The sequence below is a fragment of the Coffea arabica genome, chromosome 9e, assembly GCF_036785885.1.
Source record: "Coffea arabica cultivar ET-39 chromosome 9e, Coffea Arabica ET-39 HiFi, whole genome shotgun sequence".
In the NCBI taxonomy this organism is placed as follows: domain Eukaryota; kingdom Viridiplantae; phylum Streptophyta; class Magnoliopsida; order Gentianales; family Rubiaceae; genus Coffea; species Coffea arabica.
In genome coordinates this window covers 29,772,307-29,796,279 of record NC_092327.1, presented here as the reverse complement: position 1 = coordinate 29,796,279, position 23,973 = coordinate 29,772,307, and positions in this window count along the sequence as shown.

Below are 23,973 nucleotides of genomic sequence, written 5' to 3'. Positions count from 1 at the left end.
CAGAAAAAATCTCAACGCACATGTTGAAACTTAAGGAGATTGATCGCGAGCAAGTAGAGTTGAGGAAGCGACTTGAGTTCTTGGATACTCACAGGAAGGAGACGCTTTCACTGTTACGAGAAGAGCAAGATGAGCTTACCCGAGTACAAGGCATGATGGTCGACTTATGAAATGAAGTTCGAAAGATTGAGAATTTCCCGCCCCTACTTGCTGAGGAGAGCCAAACTTTGGATAAGATGCAAGCATTACTTGAAAACAACCGAAAGGAGCTGTCGTCGTTTGAATTTTAGGAATATTTGCAATCTTTTACTTTGTTTCAAATTTCATCTTTTGTTAATTGCTCAAAGCGTGTAGCTATGAGCACAAGCACTTCATAATGAAACTTGATTTTTTTTTTCTTTTTCATCACATTCTTGCAGACGTCCTCTTTTTTACTTACTCTTTCGATAGACACCATTTTAGGCTATCAACCATAGTATGAACAATTCCATCTCTGCATAATTTTGATCATACTTGAAAAGATAACCGTCCAAATAATTTTGATAACCTGAACAACACACTTTCAAGTATATGCTGCAAAATAATTTGAATTGTCCTAAAGAGAACCGTTCCTTTTTTTTTTTTGCAACAAAAGAATCATCTAGGCAAAGATTTTAGTTTTATAGGATTGTAACTGAACTTAGAAACTATCCTCTAAGCTGCCTACGTATCCCAAAAGGGAATCAAGTCACACGTAGGTCCCACTGGGCATGCCAGAAATTTGTATGCACAAATTTTGTTGCCTAAAATAAAAGACAAGAAAACTTGCACAAAAATCAAATTTATTGAATTAAATGATAAGTAAGTTGCAATCTCTGAAAATTCTTGAATCAAAGAAATTAATCCCCTGATTCTTCTCTTCGAATGACTTTAATTGAAGGGCTGAAAAGGCTTGTTCTCCAATCGAAAGGGTGTTTCCTACAACTTCGACGTAGAAAATGATTGATTTGATGATGACATCAAACACTTGGAACTTTAAGCCTTCAACACCGATAGCCGGAGGATTGTTCGACTTGATTTGGACTTGGATTTGAGAGAGAAAGCCCTTGAGAGAATTTGCCAGAGCTTTACCGAAGTTTTTGGAATTTTCTCCTTCTTTTGCCTTGAGGGAAGACCTTTATTTATAGTCAAAATATGTAGACTAAATTTTCAAGAAAACCCTTAGAACCTTCCTGCATTTTGGATCACTTGTCACTCAAGAAATCTATTTAACTTGGGCTTAAGTAGTGGGCCAATCTAAATAGTCTATTGTGAACTATTAAATTAATTAATTCACTCCAACTTAAATGAGCATTACAAATTTAATTTGATTTAATAACCCATATAATATTGGCCCAATTTGAATGTCCAAAACATAATGGACTTCTACAATTTAATTTAATTTAATCAAGATCAATTCAATTTATTTAATCTTGACTAAATAAATTAAATAAATTTTTTTTTGTCTACAAATGCCCCCACTTCAAGATTCAATTGAAAACTTGCTTGTCAAAGATTGAAATTGAGGCTTGAAGTATTCGATGATATATATATATATTTTTTAATATAAAAGAAAGGCCAGGACCATTCCCTTTACATGAGAGGCTCAATAAGTCATTAACTTAATGTGAGGTCCACGGCTAAATGAAGTGCACAGGATCATTTCCTTTAGCACCACAATGAAATCTCTGCTTCTATTGCAACTTAGCTTCCAACTTGTACTCGGGAAATCTTTTATGACCATTGCACCGCCCAAACATCTTTAATGATCAAAGCATGGCCATCTATTTGTTCGGTGGAACTTCCCATTTAATATTCACCATGAAACTTTCGCTTTAGAAAATGGAAACGCCGTGCTAAGATTAGGAAATATCTTCGCACCTCCACGCTCAAAACTATATGCAGCAGATACTAATTCGAGCTAGTAGCTTCGAGTAACTTCCAAATTCATGACATTGCTATAGTCAGCCTCTACAACTGAACCAAGTTAATTCGGGCATTCCCGTGGCTTCAACATTTTAAGAGATCACAACACCACTTCCCTTTGGACTTGCCGTTGATGCCATGCAAATTAGAAAACCATTTTCAATCATTTCCATCTTCCATGATGCAGCAAACCAGTAATTGTCCAAATCGAGGCTTATGAGGAAAAAGTACCGAAACCCAAATTAGGCAACACAGATTCACAAATCCCAATAGCTTTCCACCTTGAAGTTGATATGTAACTTCCGAATTAGCTACTAGACCCATATGTCCGAATGGTATGATTTTTAAAACAATCAATACTTGCTCGATTAAAAATCTGCGTCAAACCGAATGATAGTCCGCTGATCATATAATTCCCAGTGCCCAAATGAGTGATTAATCACGATCATTAGGGGACTCAAGTTTCTGGACCACCGCCATGCATTACTCCACTTTCCAAAACTCCTCAATTTTCTTTTTAGTATCTAGCAAAGTATTGAAACCAGAAAGTGCCAAATTCAGGAATATGGACTTTTCTAAATTTCAAAAGCTTCTTAAACCATATGATACCAAAACCAGTTCTTACAACCTAGGAGTACGAAAGTCGATATTCCTTGGACCTAACTTATATAAGTTCTATACAAAGTGGCAAAATTTGCTAGAACATAACTCAACCAAGCAGAAATTCTCCAGCTTTCTTGAAGAATTACAACCTATAAGCTTCACACCAGGTAATTTAATATCTCATATGGAAACTTTCTTGCCAAGAAATTCATTTTTCTCACGTTTGTTGCTGCTGGAATTTTAATTTTTCTTGCATTTGTCGCAGCTGAAAATTGGGTTTGTCAAACTTTAATTGTTGCTAGAACTCCCACGTGTAGCTTCGACAAATTGACTCAATGCACATGCAACTCATAATATTGAATTAGAATTCATGTTAAATGCGTCAATTTCTGTTGTATTGAATGACTCAATCTAATAAGCTCATATAGCCTAGCGGATAGACTTGTGACTTTGTAGCAATTAGCCTTCTAGAAATTAAGGCTTGCACGAGCACATCTTCTCATGATAACCTTGCGGGGCTTGAATTTAATTAATCCTCCTTATTGCTCATTGCACTACTTGCACTAGAGCTGCTTGTTCAATTGACCCAATGAGACTTAGTGCACATAGGGACTGATTAGTTTTGATTCATGCTTGACCCCCTGTCTCAAGTCAATTTTGGGCTCCATTGTCATTTTGCATGTGAACTGGCATCATATGAAGATACGAAATTTGTAAGCACCAATTTCCTTTTTTTTTTCTTTTTTTTTATTACAGTCGGACAGAACCTGGCTCATCATAAACCTGCATGTTACACAGTCTTTTGGTCCTTGAAATCCGCATTGCATGATCTTGCCTTGAATGAATGGCATAGTCGCCTCACCGCATATTCACATTGTTTAGATCAACACCATTGGATACAGTAACTTGCCAAATGGTTTCTTCGTGGTATTATTCGTTAATAATTGGTCCAATGCCAAATCACTCAGACTTCATTTGTTGCTTTGCATGCAATACACATTTTTTGTCTCAGGCCACGGCACTTACAATCGGGCCAAGTCCATAGTGCTTTTTTTTTTTTTTTTGCTTTTCATGTCAATTTAATTGATAACTGACATGAAGTGCTCACCAACACATGCATTGAGACTTTCTTGGAAATGTGTCCTTCTTATGAGTTTTTTTTTTTTTTTTTTTTAGTTGCAGCTTGTATTGACACCCATTGAAGCGAGTTGACGTTCCAATTGTGTTTGACACTTTATAGTTCGTGGAATTCAAAACACTAAGGTAACTCACCTGCCTCATGACTTTCACTTCTTGTCAATGCCAATTTTTTTTTATAAGAAAGGAGGATCCTTTGCGACAACATACACGGTGGACCCTCACTTTGAAGAAGGTGCAACCGCAAACTCCTATGAGAGCCATGTTATGGCTTGAGAGTACATGAAGAAGGTGCAACCAAGAAATTTGAAGAAGGCGCAACCGCAAACTCCCATGAGAGCCCATCATGGCTTGAGGAGTGCAAAAAAGATGGCGCAACCAAAACTTGAAGACGGTCCAACCGCAAACTCCCATGAGAACCATATTATGGCTTGAGGAGTACATGAAGGGGATGGCGCAACCAAAATTTGAAAAAGATGCAACCGCAAACTCCCGCGAGAGTCTATTATGGATTGAGGAGTACAAAGAAGGAGACGCGACTACCCACTTTAATTAAAAAAAAAAACTCACCCAAAATTCAAGAAGCCTTTTACTATCTTCGATCATGCCATTTTAACCAAACTTTCTTTTTCCTTGCTTTTGTTGCAGGTTGGTCTTGATGCAATGGTGGTGTTCAAGGAAGTCACATCTTCAAACGAAAAGTATCTCCTTATCGCTGACAGCGATGGTGACTCTGGTGACAAAGGAACGAAATTATTGGTGCATCCCCCTATACAAGGAACTTAATCTGGTAAGTGTCCTTCTCACCAGTACCCAGAATTGAAGGACTGGTCACTTGAACTTCCTCAAGATGATGGCGCGAAGGTTCACTCCTTGAAATCCCTTATTCATAATAAGGAGCCAAGGACAACTCCTTTTCAAACCCTTGGCAGGCGGATCATAGACGGAGGTGCACACTGGGGTCCTTCCTTGAGACTCAGTGGTGCATTCAGTTACATCGAGAATTACTGGGAGTGGTTGGAGGATATCCTCAGTAGGAGCAAACAAGTGCTCCGTGAGAATTACTTGTTTGACGCCTTATATGCTTCGCTTTTCACATATGATAGGAATCCCCATGTACTTAGGGCATTCTGCGAGGCGTGGTGTCTGGACACTAATACTTTGCATACATCTGCCGGGGAATTGTCTCTCTCACTTTGGGATTTGCACAAGTTAGGAGGACTTCCAATCATCGAAAAGCCAAGAAGCAACGGTCGGGTGTAACGGCTCAGGTGGTTGATGAATGTAATTTGGTTCAGCAAATCATGCCACATAAGGAAGAACATATGACTCCATTTGACAAAAAGAAACTCAAAGTCTTTGATCCACCCTCGTGGCCAAGGGCACCTCGAGTGTCTGAGTTTTGCCCCCAAAATGTGATTTCAACATGTCGTCGGGACTATCTCCAAATGCTGTGGAATAACTTGAGGGTGATGATATCTCAAATGGTCTTGGAGCGCATGCCTGCTCTTGAGATGAAAGCAAGCGAAATCATGGAGGAAATGCAAAGTTTCAATGCTACGGATATCTCAAATTTGTAAGGTCTTTTAAAGGCTTTCTTTGCAAATGCAGCTCGTTACGTCGCAGTGAAATCTTCTCTCTCAAATAAAATTTTGGCTGAATCATATGATGAGTTGCTTTCTATGGCCATCCAATATCTTAGAGATGCTCAGAGTAAGGAGAAACAACAAGCAGAAAAAATCTCAACGCACATGTTGAAACTTAAGGAGATTGATCGCGAGCAAGTAGAGTTGAGGAAGCGACTTGAGTTCTTGGATACTCACAGGAAGGAGACGCTTTCACTGTTACGAGAAGAGCAAGATGAGCTTACCCGAGTACAAGGCATGATGGTCGACTTATGAAATGAAGTTCGAAAGATTGAGAATTTCCCGCCCCTACTTGCTGAGGAGAGCCAAACTTTGGATAAGATGCAAGCATTACTTGAAAACAACCGAAAGGAGCTGTCGTCGTTTGAATTTTAGGAATATTTGCAATCTTTTACTTTGTTTCAAATTTCATCTTTTGTTAATTGCTCAAAGCGTGTAGCTATGAGCACAAGCACTTCATAATGAAACTTGATTTTTTTTTTCTTTTTCATCACATTCTTGCAGACGTCCTCTTTTTTACTTACTCTTTCGATAGACACCATTTTAGGCTATCAACCATAGTATGAACAATTCCATCTCTGCATAATTTTGATCATACTTGAAAAGATAACCGTCCAAATAATTTTGATAACCTGAACAACACACTTTCAAGTATATGCTGCAAAATAATTTGAATTGTCCTAAAGAGAACCGTTCCTTTTTTTTTTTTGCAACAAAAGAATCATCTAGGCAAAGATTTTAGTTTTATAGGATTGTAACTGAACTTAGAAACTATCCTCTAAGCTGCCTACGTATCCCAAAAGGGAATCAAGTCACACGTAGGTCCCACTGGGCATGCCAGAAATTTGTATGCACAAATTTTGTTGCCTAAAATAAAAGACAAGAAAACTTGCACAAAAATCAAATTTATTGAATTAAATGATAAGTAAGTTGCAATCTCTGAAAATTCTTGAATCAAAGAAATTAATCCCCTGATTCTTCTCTTCGAATGACTTTAATTGAAGGGCTGAAAAGGCTTGTTCTCCAATCGAAAGGGTGTTTCCTACAACTTCGACGTAGAAAATGATTGATTTGATGATGACATCAAACACTTGGAACTTTAAGCCTTCAACACCGATAGCCGGAGGATTGTTCGACTTGATTTGGACTTGGATTTGAGAGAGAAAGCCCTTGAGAGAATTTGCCAGAGCTTTACCGAAGTTTTTGGAATTTTCTCCTTCTTTTGCCTTGAGGGAAGACCTTTATTTATAGTCAAAATATGTAGACTAAATTTTCAAGAAAACCCTTAGAACCTTCCTGCATTTTGGATCACTTGTCACTCAAGAAATCTATTTAACTTGGGCTTAAGTAGTGGGCCAATCTAAATAGTCTATTGTGAACTATTAAATTAATTAATTCACTCCAACTTAAATGAGCATTACAAATTTAATTTGATTTAATAACCCATATAATATTGGCCCAATTTGAATGTCCAAAACATAATGGACTTCTACAATTTAATTTAATTTAATCAAGATCAATTCAATTTATTTAATCTTGACTAAATAAATTAAATAAATTTTTTTTTGTCTACAAATGCCCCCACTTCAAGATTCAATTGAAAACTTGCTTGTCAAAGATTGAAATTGAGGCTTGAAGTATTCGATGATATATATATATATTTTTTAATATAAAAGAAAGGCCAGGACCATTCCCTTTACATGAGAGGCTCAATAAGTCATTAACTTAATGTGAGGTCCACGGCTAAATGAAGTGCACAGGATCATTTCCTTTAGCACCACAATGAAATCTCTGCTTCTATTGCAACTTAGCTTCCAACTTGTACTCGGGAAATCTTTTATGACCATTGCACCGCCCAAACATCTTTAATGATCAAAGCATGGCCATCTATTTGTTCGGTGGAACTTCCCATTTAATATTCACCATGAAACTTTCGCTTTAGAAAATGGAAACGCCGTGCTAAGATTAGGAAATATCTTCGCACCTCCACGCTCAAAACTATATGCAGCAGATACTAATTCGAGCTAGTAGCTTCGAGTAACTTCCAAATTCATGACATTGCTATAGTCAGCCTCTACAACTGAACCAAGTTAATTCGGGCATTCCCGTGGCTTCAACATTTTAAGAGATCACAACACCACTTCCCTTTGGACTTGCCGTTGATGCCATGCAAATTAGAAAACCATTTTCAATCATTTCCATCTTCCATGATGCAGCAAACCAGTAATTGTCCAAATCGAGGCTTATGAGGAAAAAGTACCGAAACCCAAATTAGGCAACACAGATTCACAAATCCCAATAGCTTTCCACCTTGAAGTTGATATGTAACTTCCGAATTAGCTACTAGACCCATATGTCCGAATGGTATGATTTTTAAAACAATCAATACTTGCTCGATTAAAAATCTGCGTCAAACCGAATGATAGTCCGCTGATCATATAATTCCCAGTGCCCAAATGAGTGATTAATCACGATCATTAGGGGACTCAAGTTTCTGGACCACCGCCATGCATTACTCCACTTTCCAAAACTCCTCAATTTTCTTTTTAGTATCTAGCAAAGTATTGAAACCAGAAAGTGCCAAATTCAGGAATATGGACTTTTCTAAATTTCAAAAGCTTCTTAAACCATATGATACCAAAACCAGTTCTTACAACCTAGGAGTACGAAAGTCGATATTCCTTGGACCTAACTTATATAAGTTCTATACAAAGTGGCAAAATTTGCTAGAACATAACTCAACCACGCAGAAATTCTCCAGCTTTCTTGAAGAATTACAACCTATAAGCTTCACACCAGGTAATTTAATATCTCATATGGAAACTTTCTTGCCAAGAAATTCATTTTTCTCACGTTTGTTGCTGCTGGAATTTTAATTTTTCTTGCATTTGTCGCAGCTGAAAATTGGGTTTGTCAAACTTTAATTGTTGCTAGAACTCCCACGTGTAGCTTCGACAAATTGACTCAATGCACATGCAACTCATAATATTGAATTAGAATTCATGTTAAATGCGTCAATTTCTGTTGTATTGAATGACTCAATCTAATAAGCTCATATAGCCTAGCGGATAGACTTGTGACTTTGTAGCAATTAGCCTTCTAGAAATTAAGGCTTGCACGAGCACATCTTCTCATGATAACCTTGCGGGGCTTGAATTTAATTAATCCTCCTTATTGCTCATTGCACTACTTGCACTAGAGCTGCTTGTTCAATTGACCCAATGAGACTTAGTGCACATAGGGACTGATTAGTTTTGATTCATGCTTGACCCCCTGTCTCAAGTCAATTTTGGGCTCCATTGTCATTTTGCATGTGAACTGGCATCATATGAAGATACGAAATTTGTAAGCACCAATTTCCTTTTTTTTTTCTTTTTTTTTATTACAGTCGGACAGAACCTGGCTCATCATAAACCTGCATGTTACACAGTCTTTTGGTCCTTGAAATCCGCATTGCATGATCTTGCCTTGAATGAATGGCATAGTCGCCTCACCGCATATTCACATTGTTTAGATCAACACCATTGGATACAGTAACTTGCCAAATGGTTTCTTCGTGGTATTATTCGTTAATAATTGGTCCAATGCCAAATCACTCAGACTTCATTTGTTGCTTTGCATGCAATACACATTTTTTGTCTCAGGCCACGGCACTTACAATCGGGCCAAGTCCATAGTGCTTTTTTTTTTTTTTTTGCTTTTCATGTCAATTTAATTGATAACTGACATGAAGTGCTCACCAACACATGCATTGAGACTTTCTTGGAAATGTGTCCGTCTTATGAGTTTTTTTTTTTTTTTTTTTTAGTTGCAGCTTGTATTGACACCCATTGAAGCGAGTTGACGTTCCAATTGTGTTTGACACTTTATAGTTCGTGGAATTCAAAACACTAAGGTAACTCACATGCCTCATGACTTTCACTTCTTGTCAATGCCAATTTTTTTTTATAAGAAAGGAGGATCCTTTGCGACAACATACACGGTGGACCCTCACTTTGAAGAAGGTGCAACCGCAAACTCCTATGAGAGCCATGTTATGGCTTGAGAGTACATGAAGAAGGTGCAACCAAGAAATTTGAAGAAGGCGCAACCGCAAACTCCCATGAGAGGCCATCATGGCTTGAGGAGTGCAAAAAAGATGGCGCAACCAAAACTTGAAGACGGTCCAACCGCAAACTCCCATGAGAACCATATTATGGCTTGAGGAGTACATGAAGGAGATGGCACAACCAAAATTTGAAAAAGATGCAACCGCAAACTCCCGCGAGAGTCTATTATGGCTTGAGGAGTACAAAGAAGGAGACGCGACTACCCACTTTAATTAAAAAAAAAAACTCACCCAAAATTCAAGAAGCCTTTTACTATCTTCGATCATGCCATTTTAACCAAACTTTCTTTTTCCTTGCTTTTGTTGCAGGTTGGTCTTGATGCAATGGTGGTGTTCAAGGAAGTCACATCTTCAAACGAAAAGTATCTCCTTATCGCTGACAGCGATGGTGACTCTGGTGACAAAGGAACGAAATTATTGGTGCATCCCCCTATACAAGGAACTTAATCTGGTAAGTGTCCTTCTCACCAGTACCCAGAATTGAAGGACTGGTCACTTGAACTTCCTCAAGATGATGGCGCGAAGGTTCACTCCTTGAAATCCCTTATTCATAATAAGGAGCCAAGGACAACTCCTTTTCAAACCCTTGGCAGGCGGATCATAGACGGAGGTGCACACTGGGGTCCTTCCTTGAGACTCAGTGGTGCATTCAGTTACATCGAGAATTACTGGGAGTGGTTGGAGGATATCCTCAGTAGGAGCAAACAAGTGCTCCGTGAGAATTACTTGTTTGACGCCTTATATGCTTCGCTTTTCACATATGATAGGAATCCCCATGTACTTAGGGCATTCTGCGAGGCGTGGTGTCTGGACACTAATACTTTGCATACATCTGCCGGGGAATTGTCTCTCTCACTTTGGGATTTGCACAAGTTAGGAGGACTTCCAATCATCGAAAAGCCAAGAAGCAACGGTCGGGTGTAACGGCTCAGGTGGTTGATGAATGTAATTTGGTTCAGCAAATCATGCCACATAAGGAAGAACATATGACTCCATTTGACAAAAAGAAACTCAAAGTCTTTGATCCACCCTCGTGGCCAAGGGCACCTCGAGTGTCTGAGTTTTGCCCCCAAAATGTGATTTCAACATGTCGTCGGGACTATCTCCAAATGCTGTGGAATAACTTGAGGGTGATGATATCTCAAATGGTCTTGGAGCGCATGCCTGCTCTTGAGATGAAAGCAAGCGAAATCATGGAGGAAATGCAAAGTTTCAATGCTACGGATATCTCAAATTTGTAAGGTCTTTTAAAGGCTTTCTTTGCAAATGCAGCTCGTTACGTCGCAGTGAAATCTTCTCTCTCAAATAAAATTTTGGCTGAATCATATGATGAGTTGCTTTCTATGGCCATCCAATATCTTAGAGATGCTCAGAGTAAGGAGAAACAACAAGCAGAAAAAATCTCAACGCACATGTTGAAACTTAAGGAGATTGATCGCGAGCAAGTAGAGTTGAGGAAGCGACTTGAGTTCTTGGATACTCACAGGAAGGAGACGCTTTCACTGTTACGAGAAGAGCAAGATGAGCTTACCCGAGTACAAGGCATGATGGTCGACTTATGAAATGAAGTTCGAAAGATTGAGAATTTCCCGCCCCTACTTGCTGAGGAGAGCCAAACTTTGGATAAGATGCAAGCATTACTTGAAAACAACCGAAAGGAGCTGTCGTCGTTTGAATTTTAGGAATATTTGCAATCTTTTACTTTGTTTCAAATTTCATCTTTTGTTAATTGCTCAAAGCGTGTAGCTATGAGCACAAGCACTTCATAATGAAACTTGATTTTTTTTTTCTTTTTCATCACATTCTTGCAGACGTCCTCTTTTTTACTTACTCTTTCGATAGACACCATTTTAGGCTATCAACCATAGTATGAACAATTCCATCTCTGCATAATTTTGATCATACTTGAAAAGATAACCGTCCAAATAATTTTGATAACCTGAACAACACACTTTCAAGTATATGCTGCAAAATAATTTGAATTGTCCTAAAGAGAACCGTTCCTTTTTTTTTTTTGCAACAAAAGAATCATCTAGGCAAAGATTTTAGTTTTATAGGATTGTAACTGAACTTAGAAACTATCCTCTAAGCTGCCTACGTATCCCAAAAGGGAATCAAGTCACACGTAGGTCCCACTGGGCATGCCAGAAATTTGTATGCACAAATTTTGTTGCCTAAAATAAAAGACAAGAAAACTTGCACAAAAATCAAATTTATTGAATTAAATGATAAGTAAGTTGCAATCTCTGAAAATTCTTGAATCAAAGAAATTAATCCCCTGATTCTTCTCTTCGAATGACTTTAATTGAAGGGCTGAAAAGGCTTGTTCTCCAATCGAAAGGGTGTTTCCTACAACTTCGACGTAGAAAATGATTGATTTGATGATGACATCAAACACTTGGAACTTTAAGCCTTCAACACCGATAGCCGGAGGATTGTTCGACTTGATTTGGACTTGGATTTGAGAGAGAAAGCCCTTGAGAGAATTTGCCAGAGCTTTACCGAAGTTTTTGGAATTTTCTCCTTCTTTTGCCTTGAGGGAAGACCTTTATTTATAGTCAAAATATGTAGACTAAATTTTCAAGAAAACCCTTAGAACCTTCCTGCATTTTGGATCACTTGTCACTCAAGAAATCTATTTAACTTGGGCTTAAGTAGTGGGCCAATCTAAATAGTCTATTGTGAACTATTAAATTAATTAATTCACTCCAACTTAAATGAGCATTACAAATTTAATTTGATTTAATAACCCATATAATATTGGCCCAATTTGAATGTCCAAAACATAATGGACTTCTACAATTTAATTTAATTTAATCAAGATCAATTCAATTTATTTAATCTTGACTAAATAAATTAAATAAATTTTTTTTTGTCTACAAATGCCCCCACTTCAAGATTCAATTGAAAACTTGCTTGTCAAAGATTGAAATTGAGGCTTGAAGTATTCGATGATATATATATATATTTTTTAATATAAAAGAAAGGCCAGGACCATTCCCTTTACATGAGAGGCTCAATAAGTCATTAACTTAATGTGAGGTCCACGGCTAAATGAAGTGCACAGGATCATTTCCTTTAGCACCACAATGAAATCTCTGCTTCTATTGCAACTTAGCTTCCAACTTGTACTCGGGAAATCTTTTATGACCATTGCACCGCCCAAACATCTTTAATGATCAAAGCATGGCCATCTATTTGTTCGGTGGAACTTCCCATTTAATATTCACCATGAAACTTTCGCTTTAGAAAATGGAAACGCCGTGCTAAGATTAGGAAATATCTTCGCACCTCCACGCTCAAAACTATATGCAGCAGATACTAATTCGAGCTAGTAGCTTCGAGTAACTTCCAAATTCATGACATTGCTATAGTCAGCCTCTACAACTGAACCAAGTTAATTCGGGCATTCCCGTGGCTTCAACATTTTAAGAGATCACAACACCACTTCCCTTTGGACTTGCCGTTGATGCCATGCAAATTAGAAAACCATTTTCAATCATTTCCATCTTCCATGATGCAGCAAACCAGTAATTGTCCAAATCGAGGCTTATGAGGAAAAAGTACCGAAACCCAAATTAGGCAACACAGATTCACAAATCCCAATAGCTTTCCACCTTGAAGTTGATATGTAACTTCCGAATTAGCTACTAGACCCATATGTCCGAATGGTATGATTTTTAAAACAATCAATACTTGCTCGATTAAAAATCTGCGTCAAACCGAATGATAGTCCGCTGATCATATAATTCCCAGTGCCCAAATGAGTGATTAATCACGATCATTAGGGGACTCAAGTTTCTGGACCACCGCCATGCATTACTCCACTTTCCAAAACTCCTCAATTTTCTTTTTAGTATCTAGCAAAGTATTGAAACCAGAAAGTGCCAAATTCAGGAATATGGACTTTTCTAAATTTCAAAAGCTTCTTAAACCATATGATACCAAAACCAGTTCTTACAACCTAGGAGTACGAAAGTCGATATTCCTTGGACCTAACTTATATAAGTTCTATACAAAGTGGCAAAATTTGCTAGAACATAACTCAACCAAGCAGAAATTCTCCAGCTTTCTTGAAGAATTACAACCTATAAGCTTCACACCAGGTAATTTAATATCTCATATGGAAACTTTCTTGCCAAGAAATTCATTTTTCTCACGTTTGTTGCTGCTGGAATTTTAATTTTTCTTGCATTTGTCGCAGCTGAAAATTGGGTTTGTCAAACTTTAATTGTTGCTAGAACTCCCACGTGTAGCTTCGACAAATTGACTCAATGCACATGCAACTCATAATATTGAATTAGAATTCATGTTAAATGCGTCAATTTCTGTTGTATTGAATGACTCAATCTAATAAGCTCATATAGCCTAGCGGATAGACTTGTGACTTTGTAGCAATTAGCCTTCTAGAAATTAAGGCTTGCACGAGCACATCTTCTCATGATAACCTTGCGGGGCTTGAATTTAATTAATCCTCCTTATTGCTCATTGCACTACTTGCACTAGAGCTGCTTGTTCAATTGACCCAATGAGACTTAGTGCACATAGGGACTGATTAGTTTTGATTCATGCTTGACCCCCTGTCTCAAGTCAATTTTGGGCTCCATTGTCATTTTGCATGTGAACTGGCATCATATGAAGATACGAAATTTGTAAGCACCAATTTCCTTTTTTTTTTCTTTTTTTTTATTACAGTCGGACAGAACCTGGCTCATCATAAACCTGCATGTTACACAGTCTTTTGGTCCTTGAAATCCGCATTGCATGATCTTGCCTTGAATGAATGGCATAGTCGCCTCACCGCATATTCACATTGTTTAGATCAACACCATTGGATACAGTAACTTGCCAAATGGTTTCTTCGTGGTATTATTCGTTAATAATTGGTCCAATGCCAAATCACTCAGACTTCATTTGTTGCTTTGCATGCAATACACATTTTTTGTCTCAGGCCACGGCACTTACAATCGGGCCAAGTCCATAGTGCTTTTTTTTTTTTTTTTGCTTTTCATGTCAATTTAATTGATAACTGACATGAAGTGCTCACCAACACATGCATTGAGACTTTCTTGGAAATGTGTCCTTCTTATGAGTTTTTTTTTTTTTTTTTTTTAGTTGCAGCTTGTATTGACACCCATTGAAGCGAGTTGACGTTCCAATTGTGTTTGACACTTTATAGTTCGTGGAATTCAAAACACTAAGGTAACTCACCTGCCTCATGACTTTCACTTCTTGTCAATGCCAATTTTTTTTTATAAGAAAGGAGGATCCTTTGCGACAACATACACGGTGGACCCTCACTTTGAAGAAGGTGCAACCGCAAACTCCTATGAGAGCCATGTTATGGCTTGAGAGTACATGAAGAAGGTGCAACCAAGAAATTTGAAGAAGGCGCAACCGCAAACTCCCATGAGAGCCCATCATGGCTTGAGGAGTGCAAAAAAGATGGCGCAACCAAAACTTGAAGACGGTCCAACCGCAAACTCCCATGAGAACCATATTATGGCTTGAGGAGTACATGAAGGGGATGGCGCAACCAAAATTTGAAAAAGATGCAACCGCAAACTCCCGCGAGAGTCTATTATGGATTGAGGAGTACAAAGAAGGAGACGCGACTACCCACTTTAATTAAAAAAAAAAACTCACCCAAAATTCAAGAAGCCTTTTACTATCTTCGATCATGCCATTTTAACCAAACTTTCTTTTTCCTTGCTTTTGTTGCAGGTTGGTCTTGATGCAATGGTGGTGTTCAAGGAAGTCACATCTTCAAACGAAAAGTATCTCCTTATCGCTGACAGCGATGGTGACTCTGGTGACAAAGGAACGAAATTATTGGTGCATCCCCCTATACAAGGAACTTAATCTGGTAAGTGTCCTTCTCACCAGTACCCAGAATTGAAGGACTGGTCACTTGAACTTCCTCAAGATGATGGCGCGAAGGTTCACTCCTTGAAATCCCTTATTCATAATAAGGAGCCAAGGACAACTCCTTTTCAAACCCTTGGCAGGCGGATCATAGACGGAGGTGCACACTGGGGTCCTTCCTTGAGACTCAGTGGTGCATTCAGTTACATCGAGAATTACTGGGAGTGGTTGGAGGATATCCTCAGTAGGAGCAAACAAGTGCTCCGTGAGAATTACTTGTTTGACGCCTTATATGCTTCGCTTTTCACATATGATAGGAATCCCCATGTACTTAGGGCATTCTGCGAGGCGTGGTGTCTGGACACTAATACTTTGCATACATCTGCCGGGGAATTGTCTCTCTCACTTTGGGATTTGCACAAGTTAGGAGGACTTCCAATCATCGAAAAGCCAAGAAGCAACGGTCGGGTGTAACGGCTCAGGTGGTTGATGAATGTAATTTGGTTCAGCAAATCATGCCACATAAGGAAGAACATATGACTCCATTTGACAAAAAGAAACTCAAAGTCTTTGATCCACCCTCGTGGCCAAGGGCACCTCGAGTGTCTGAGTTTTGCCCCCAAAATGTGATTTCAACATGTCGTCGGGACTATCTCCAAATGCTGTGGAATAACTTGAGGGTGATGATATCTCAAATGGTCTTGGAGCGCATGCCTGCTCTTGAGATGAAAGCAAGCGAAATCATGGAGGAAATGCAAAGTTTCAATGCTACGGATATCTCAAATTTGTAAGGTCTTTTAAAGGCTTTCTTTGCAAATGCAGCTCGTTACGTCGCAGTGAAATCTTCTCTCTCAAATAAAATTTTGGCTGAATCATATGATGAGTTGCTTTCTATGGCCATCCAATATCTTAGAGATGCTCAGAGTAAGGAGAAACAACAAGCAGAAAAAATCTCAACGCACATGTTGAAACTTAAGGAGATTGATCGCGAGCAAGTAGAGTTGAGGAAGCGACTTGAGTTCTTGGATACTCACAGGAAGGAGACGCTTTCACTGTTACGAGAAGAGCAAGATGAGCTTACCCGAGTACAAGGCATGATGGTCGACTTATGAAATGAAGTTCGAAAGATTGAGAATTTCCCGCCCCTACTTGCTGAGGAGAGCCAAACTTTGGATAAGATGCAAGCATTACTTGAAAACAACCGAAAGGAGCTGTCGTCGTTTGAATTTTAGGAATATTTGCAATCTTTTACTTTGTTTCAAATTTCATCTTTTGTTAATTGCTCAAAGCGTGTAGCTATGAGCACAAGCACTTCATAATGAAACTTGATTTTTTTTTTCTTTTTCATCACATTCTTGCAGACGTCCTCTTTTTTACTTACTCTTTCGATAGACACCATTTTAGGCTATCAACCATAGTATGAACAATTCCATCTCTGCATAATTTTGATCATACTTGAAAAGATAACCGTCCAAATAATTTTGATAACCTGAACAACACACTTTCAAGTATATGCTGCAAAATAATTTGAATTGTCCTAAAGAGAACCGTTCCTTTTTTTTTTTTGCAACAAAAGAATCATCTAGGCAAAGATTTTAGTTTTATAGGATTGTAACTGAACTTAGAAACTATCCTCTAAGCTGCCTACGTATCCCAAAAGGGAATCAAGTCACACGTAGGTCCCACTGGGCATGCCAGAAATTTGTATGCACAAATTTTGTTGCCTAAAATAAAAGACAAGAAAACTTGCACAAAAATCAAATTTATTGAATTAAATGATAAGTAAGTTGCAATCTCTGAAAATTCTTGAATCAAAGAAATTAATCCCCTGATTCTTCTCTTCGAATGACTTTAATTGAAGGGCTGAAAAGGCTTGTTCTCCAATCGAAAGGGTGTTTCCTACAACTTCGACGTAGAAAATGATTGATTTGATGATGACATCAAACACTTGGAACTTTAAGCCTTCAACACCGATAGCCGGAGGATTGTTCGACTTGATTTGGACTTGGATTTGAGAGAGAAAGCCCTTGAGAGAATTTGCCAGAGCTTTACCGAAGTTTTTGGAATTTTCTCCTTCTTTTGCCTTGAGGGAAGACCTTTATTTATAGTCAAAATATGTAGACTAAATTTTCAAGAAAACCCTTAGAACCTTCCTGCATTTTGGATCACTTGTCACTCAAGAAATCTATTTAACTTGGGCTTAAGTAGTGGGCCAATCTAAATAGTCTATTGTGAACTATTAAATTAATTAATTCACTCCAACTTAAATGAGCATTACAAATTTAATTTGATTTAATAACCCATATAATATTGGCCCAATTTGAATGTCCAAAACATAATGGACTTCTACAATTTAATTTAATTTAATCAAGATCAATTCAATTTATTTAATCTTGACTAAATAAATTAAATAAATTTTTTTTTGTCTACAAATGCCCCCACTTCAAGATTCAATTGAAAACTTGCTTGTCAAAGATTGAAATTGAGGCTTGAAGTATTCGATGATATATATATATATTTTTTAATATAAAAGAAAGGCCAGGACCATTCCCTTTACATGAGAGGCTCAATAAGTCATTAACTTAATGTGAGGTCCACGGCTAAATGAAGTGCACAGGATCATTTCCTTTAGCACCACAATGAAATCTCTGCTTCTATTGCAACTTAGCTTCCAACTTGTACTCGGGAAATCTTTTATGACCATTGCACCGCCCAAACATCTTTAATGATCAAAGCATGGCCATCTATTTGTTCGGTGGAACTTCCCATTTAATATTCACCATGAAACTTTCGCTTTAGAAAATGGAAACGCCGTGCTAAGATTAGGAAATATCTTCGCACCTCCACGCTCAAAACTATATGCAGCAGATACTAATTCGAGCTAGTAGCTTCGAGTAACTTCCAAATTCATGACATTGCTATAGTCAGCCTCTACAACTGAACCAAGTTAATTCGGGCATTCCCGTGGCTTCAACATTTTAAGAGATCACAACACCACTTCCCTTTGGACTTGCCGTTGATGCCATGCAAATTAGAAAACCATTTTCAATCATTTCCATCTTCCATGATGCAGCAAACCAGTAATTGTCCAAATCGAGGCTTATGAGGAAAAAGTACCGAAACCCAAATTAGGCAACACAGATTCACAAATCCCAATAGCTTTCCACCTTGAAGTTGATATGTAACTTCCGAATTAGCTACTAGACCCATATGTCCGAATGGTATGATTTTTAAAACAATCAATACTTGCTCGATTAAAAATCTGCGTCAAACCGAATGATAGTCCGCTGATCATATAATTCCCAGTGCCCAAATGAGTGATTAATCACGATCATTAGGGGACTCAAGTTTCTGGACCACCGCCATGCATTACTCCACTTTCCAAAACTCCTCAATTTTCTTTTTAGTATCTAGCAAAGTATTGAAACCAGAAAGTGCCAAATTCAGGAATATGGACTTTTCTAAATTTCAAAAGCTTCTTAAACCATATGATACCAAAACCAGTTCTTACAACCTAGGAGTACGAAAGTCGATATTCCTTGGACCTAACTTATATAAGTTCTATACAAAGTGGCAAAATTTGCTAGAACATAACTCAACCACGCAGAAATTCTCCAGCTTTCTTGAAGAATTACAACCTATAAGCTTCACACCAGGTAATTTAATATCTCATATGGAAACTTTCTTGCCAAGAAATTCATTTTTCTCACGTTTGTTGCTGCTGGAATTTTAATTTTTCTTGCATTTGTCGCAGCTGAAAATTGGGTTTGTCAAACTTTAATTGTTGCTAGAACTCCCACGTGTAGCTTCGACAAATTGACTCAATGCACATGCAACTCATAATATTGAATTAGAATTCATGTTAAATGCGTCAATTTCTGTTGTATTGAATGACTCAATCTAATAAGCTCATATAGCCTAGCGGATAGACTTGTGACTTTGTAGCAATTAGCCTTCTAGAAATTAAGGCTTGCACGAGCACATCTTCTCATGATAACCTTGCGGGGCTTGAATTTAATTAATCCTCCTTATTGCTCATTGCACTACTTGCACTAGAGCTGCTTGTTCAATTGACCCAATGAGACTTAGTGCACATAGGGACTGATTAGTTTTGATTCATGCTTGACCCCCTGTCTCAAGTCAATTTTGGGCTCCATTGTCATTTTGCATGTGAACTGGCATCATATGAAGATACGAAATTTGTAAGCACCAATTTCCTTTTTTTTTTCTTTTTTTTTATTACAGTCGGACAGAACCTGGCTCATCATAAACCTGCATGTTACACAGTCTTTTGGTCCTTGAAATCCGCATTGCATGATCTTGCCTTGAATGAATGGCATAGTCGCCTCACCGCATATTCACATTGTTTAGATCAACACCATTGGATACAGTAACTTGCCAAATGGTTTCTTCGTGGTATTATTCGTTAATAATTGGTCCAATGCCAAATCACTCAGACTTCATTTGTTGCTTTGCATGCAATACACATTTTTTGTCTCAGGCCACGGCACTTACAATCGGGCCAAGTCCATAGTGCTTTTTTTTTTTTTTTTGCTTTTCATGTCAATTTAATTGATAACTGACATGAAGTGCTCACCAACACATGCATTGAGACTTTCTTGGAAATGTGTCCGTCTTATGAGTTTTTTTTTTTTTTTTTTTTAGTTGCAGCTTGTATTGACACCCATTGAAGCGAGTTGACGTTCCAATTGTGTTTGACACTTTATAGTTCGTGGAATTCAAAACACTAAGGTAACTCACATGCCTCATGACTTTCACTTCTTGTCAATGCCAATTTTTTTTTATAAGAAAGGAGGATCCTTTGCGACAACATACACGGTGGACCCTCACTTTGAAGAAGGTGCAACCGCAAACTCCTATGAGAGCCATGTTATGGCTTGAGAGTACATGAAGAAGGTGCAACCAAGAAATTTGAAGAAGGCGCAACCGCAAACTCCCATGAGAGGCCATCATGGCTTGAGGAGTGCAAAAAAGATGGCGCAACCAAAACTTGAAGACGGTCCAACCGCAAACTCCCATGAGAACCATATTATGGCTTGAGGAGTACATGAAGGAGATGGCACAACCAAAATTTGAAAAAGATGCAACCGCAAACTCCCGCGAGAGTCTATTATGGCTTGAGGAGTACAAAGAAGGAGACGCGACTACCCACTTTAATTAAAAAAAAAAACTCACCCAAAATTCAAGAAGCCTTTTACTATCTTCGATCATGCCATTTTAACCAAACTTTCTTTTTCCTTGCTTTTGTTGCAGGTTGGTCTTGATGCAATGGTGGTGTTCAAGGAAGTCACATCTTCAAACGAAAAGTATCTCCTTATCGCTGACAGCGATGGTGACTCTGGTGACAAAGGAACGAAATTATTGGTGCATCCCCCTATACAAGGAACTTAATCTGGTAAGTGTCCTTCTCACCAGTACCCAGAATTGAAGGACTGGTCACTTGAACTTCCTCAAGATGATGGCGCGAAGGTTCACTCCTTGAAATCCCTTATTCATAATAAGGAGCCAAGGACAACTCCTTTTCAAACCCTTGGCAGGCGGATCATAGACGGAGGTGCACACTGGGGTCCTTCCTTGAGACTCAGTGGTGCATTCAGTTACATCGAGAATTACTGGGAGTGGTTGGAGGATATCCTCAGTAGGAGCAAACAAGTGCTCCGTGAGAATTACTTGTTTGACGCCTTATATGCTTCGCTTTTCACATATGATAGGAATCCCCATGTACTTAGGGCATTCTGCGAGGCGTGGTGTCTGGACACTAATACTTTGCATACATCTGCCGGGGAATTGTCTCTCTCACTTTGGGATTTGCACAAGTTAGGAGGACTTCCAATCATCGAAAAGCCAAGAAGCAACGGTCGGGTGTAACGGCTCAGGTGGTTGATGAATGTAATTTGGTTCAGCAAATCATGCCACATAAGGAAGAACATATGACTCCATTTGACAAAAAGAAACTCAAAGTCTTTGATCCACCCTCGTGGCCAAGGGCACCTCGAGTGTCTGAGTTTTGCCCCCAAAATGTGATTTCAACATGTCGTCGGGACTATCTCCAAATGCTGTGGAATAACTTGAGGGTGATGATATCTCAAATGGTCTTGGAGCGCATGCCTGCTCTTGAGATGAAAGCAAGCGAAATCATGGAGGAAATGCAAAGTTTCAATGCTACGGATATCTCAAATTTGTAAGGTCTTTTAAAGGCTTTCTTTGCAAATGCAGCTCGTTACGTCGCAGTGAAATCTTCTCTCTCAAATAAAATTTTGGCTGAATCATATGATGAGTTGCTTTCTATGGCCATCCAATATCTTAGAGATGCTCAGAGTAAGGAGAAACAACAAGCAGAAAAAATCTCAACGCACATGTTGAAACTTAAGGAGATTGATCGCGAGCAAGTAGAGTTGAGGAAGCGACTTGAGTTCTTGGATACTCACAGGAAGGAGACGCTTTCACTGTTACGAGAAGAGCAAGATGAGCTTACCCGAGTACAAGGCATGATGGTCGACTTATGAAATGAAGTTCGAAAGATTGAGAATTTCCCGCCCCTACTTGCTGAGGAGAGCCAAACTTTGGATAAGATGCAAGCATTACTTGAAAACAACCGAAAGGAGCTGTCGTCGTTTGAATTTTAGGAATATTTGCAATCTTTTACTTTGTTTCAAATTTCATCTTTTGTTAATTGCTCAAAGCGTGTAGCTATGAGCACAAGCACTTCATAATGAAACTTGATTTTTTTTTTCTTTTTCATCACATTCTTGCAGACGTCCTCTTTTTTACTTACTCTTTCGATAGACACCATTTTAGGCTATCAACCATAGTATGAACAATTCCATCTCTGCATAATTTTGATCATACTTGAAAAGATAACCGTCCAAATAATTTTGATAACCTGAACAACACACTTTCAAGTATATGCTGCAAAATAATTTGAATTGTCCTAAAGAGAACCGTTCCTTTTTTTTTTTTGCAACAAAAGAATCATCTAGGCAAAGATTTTAGTTTTATAGGATTGTAACTGAACTTAGAAACTATCCTCTAAGCTGCCTACGTATCCCAAAAGGGAATCAAGTCACACGTAGGTCCCACTGGGCATGCCAGAAATTTGTATGCACAAATTTTGTTGCCTAAAATAAAAGACAAGAAAACTTGCACAAAAATCAAATTTATTGAATTAAATGATAAGTAAGTTGCAATCTCTGAAAATTCTTGAATCAAAGAAATTAATCCCCTGATTCTTCTCTTCGAATGACTTTAATTGAAGGGCTGAAAAGGCTTGTTCTCCAATCGAAAGGGTGTTTCCTACAACTTCGACGTAGAAAATGATTGATTTGATGATGACATCAAACACTTGGAACTTTAAGCCTTCAACACCGATAGCCGGAGGATTGTTCGACTTGATTTGGACTTGGATTTGAGAGAGAAAGCCCTTGAGAGAATTTGCCAGAGCTTTACCGAAGTTTTTGGAATTTTCTCCTTCTTTTGCCTTGAGGGAAGACCTTTATTTATAGTCAAAATATGTAGACTAAATTTTCAAGAAAACCCTTAGAACCTTCCTGCATTTTGGATCACTTGTCACTCAAGAAATCTATTTAACTTGGGCTTAAGTAGTGGGCCAATCTAAATAGTCTATTGTGAACTATTAAATTAATTAATTCACTCCAACTTAAATGAGCATTACAAATTTAATTTGATTTAATAACCCATATAATATTGGCCCAATTTGAATGTCCAAAACATAATGGACTTCTACAATTTAATTTAATTTAATCAAGATCAATTCAATTTATTTAATCTTGACTAAATAAATTAAATAAATTTTTTTTTGTCTACAAATGCCCCCACTTCAAGATTCAATTGAAAACTTGCTTGTCAAAGATTGAAATTGAGGCTTGAAGTATTCGATGATATATATATATATTTTTTAATATAAAAGAAAGGCCAGGACCATTCCCTTTACATGAGAGGCTCAATAAGTCATTAACTTAATGTGAGGTCCACGGCTAAATGAAGTGCACAGGATCATTTCCTTTAGCACCACAATGAAATCTCTGCTTCTATTGCAACTTAGCTTCCAACTTGTACTCGGGAAATCTTTTATGACCATTGCACCGCCCAAACATCTTTAATGATCAAAGCATGGCCATCTATTTGTTCGGTGGAACTTCCCATTTAATATTCACCATGAAACTTTCGCTTTAGAAAATGGAAACGCCGTGCTAAGATTAGGAAATATCTTCGCACCTCCACGCTCAAAACTATATGCAGCAGATACTAATTCGAGCTAGTAGCTTCGAGTAACTTCCAAATTCATGACATTGCTATAGTCAGCCTCTACAACTGAACCAAGTTAATTCGGGCATTCCCGTGGCTTCAACATTTTAAGAGATCACAACACCACTTCCCTTTGGACTTGCCGTTGATGCCATGCAAATTAGAAAACCATTTTCAATCATTTCCATCTTCCATGATGCAGCAAACCAGTAATTGTCCAAATCGAGGCTTATGAGGAAAAAGTACCGAAACCCAAATTAGGCAACACAGATTCACAAATCCCAATAGCTTTCCACCTTGAAGTTGATATGTAACTTCCGAATTAGCTACTAGACCCATATGTCCGAATGGTATGATTTTTAAAACAATCAATACTTGCTCGAT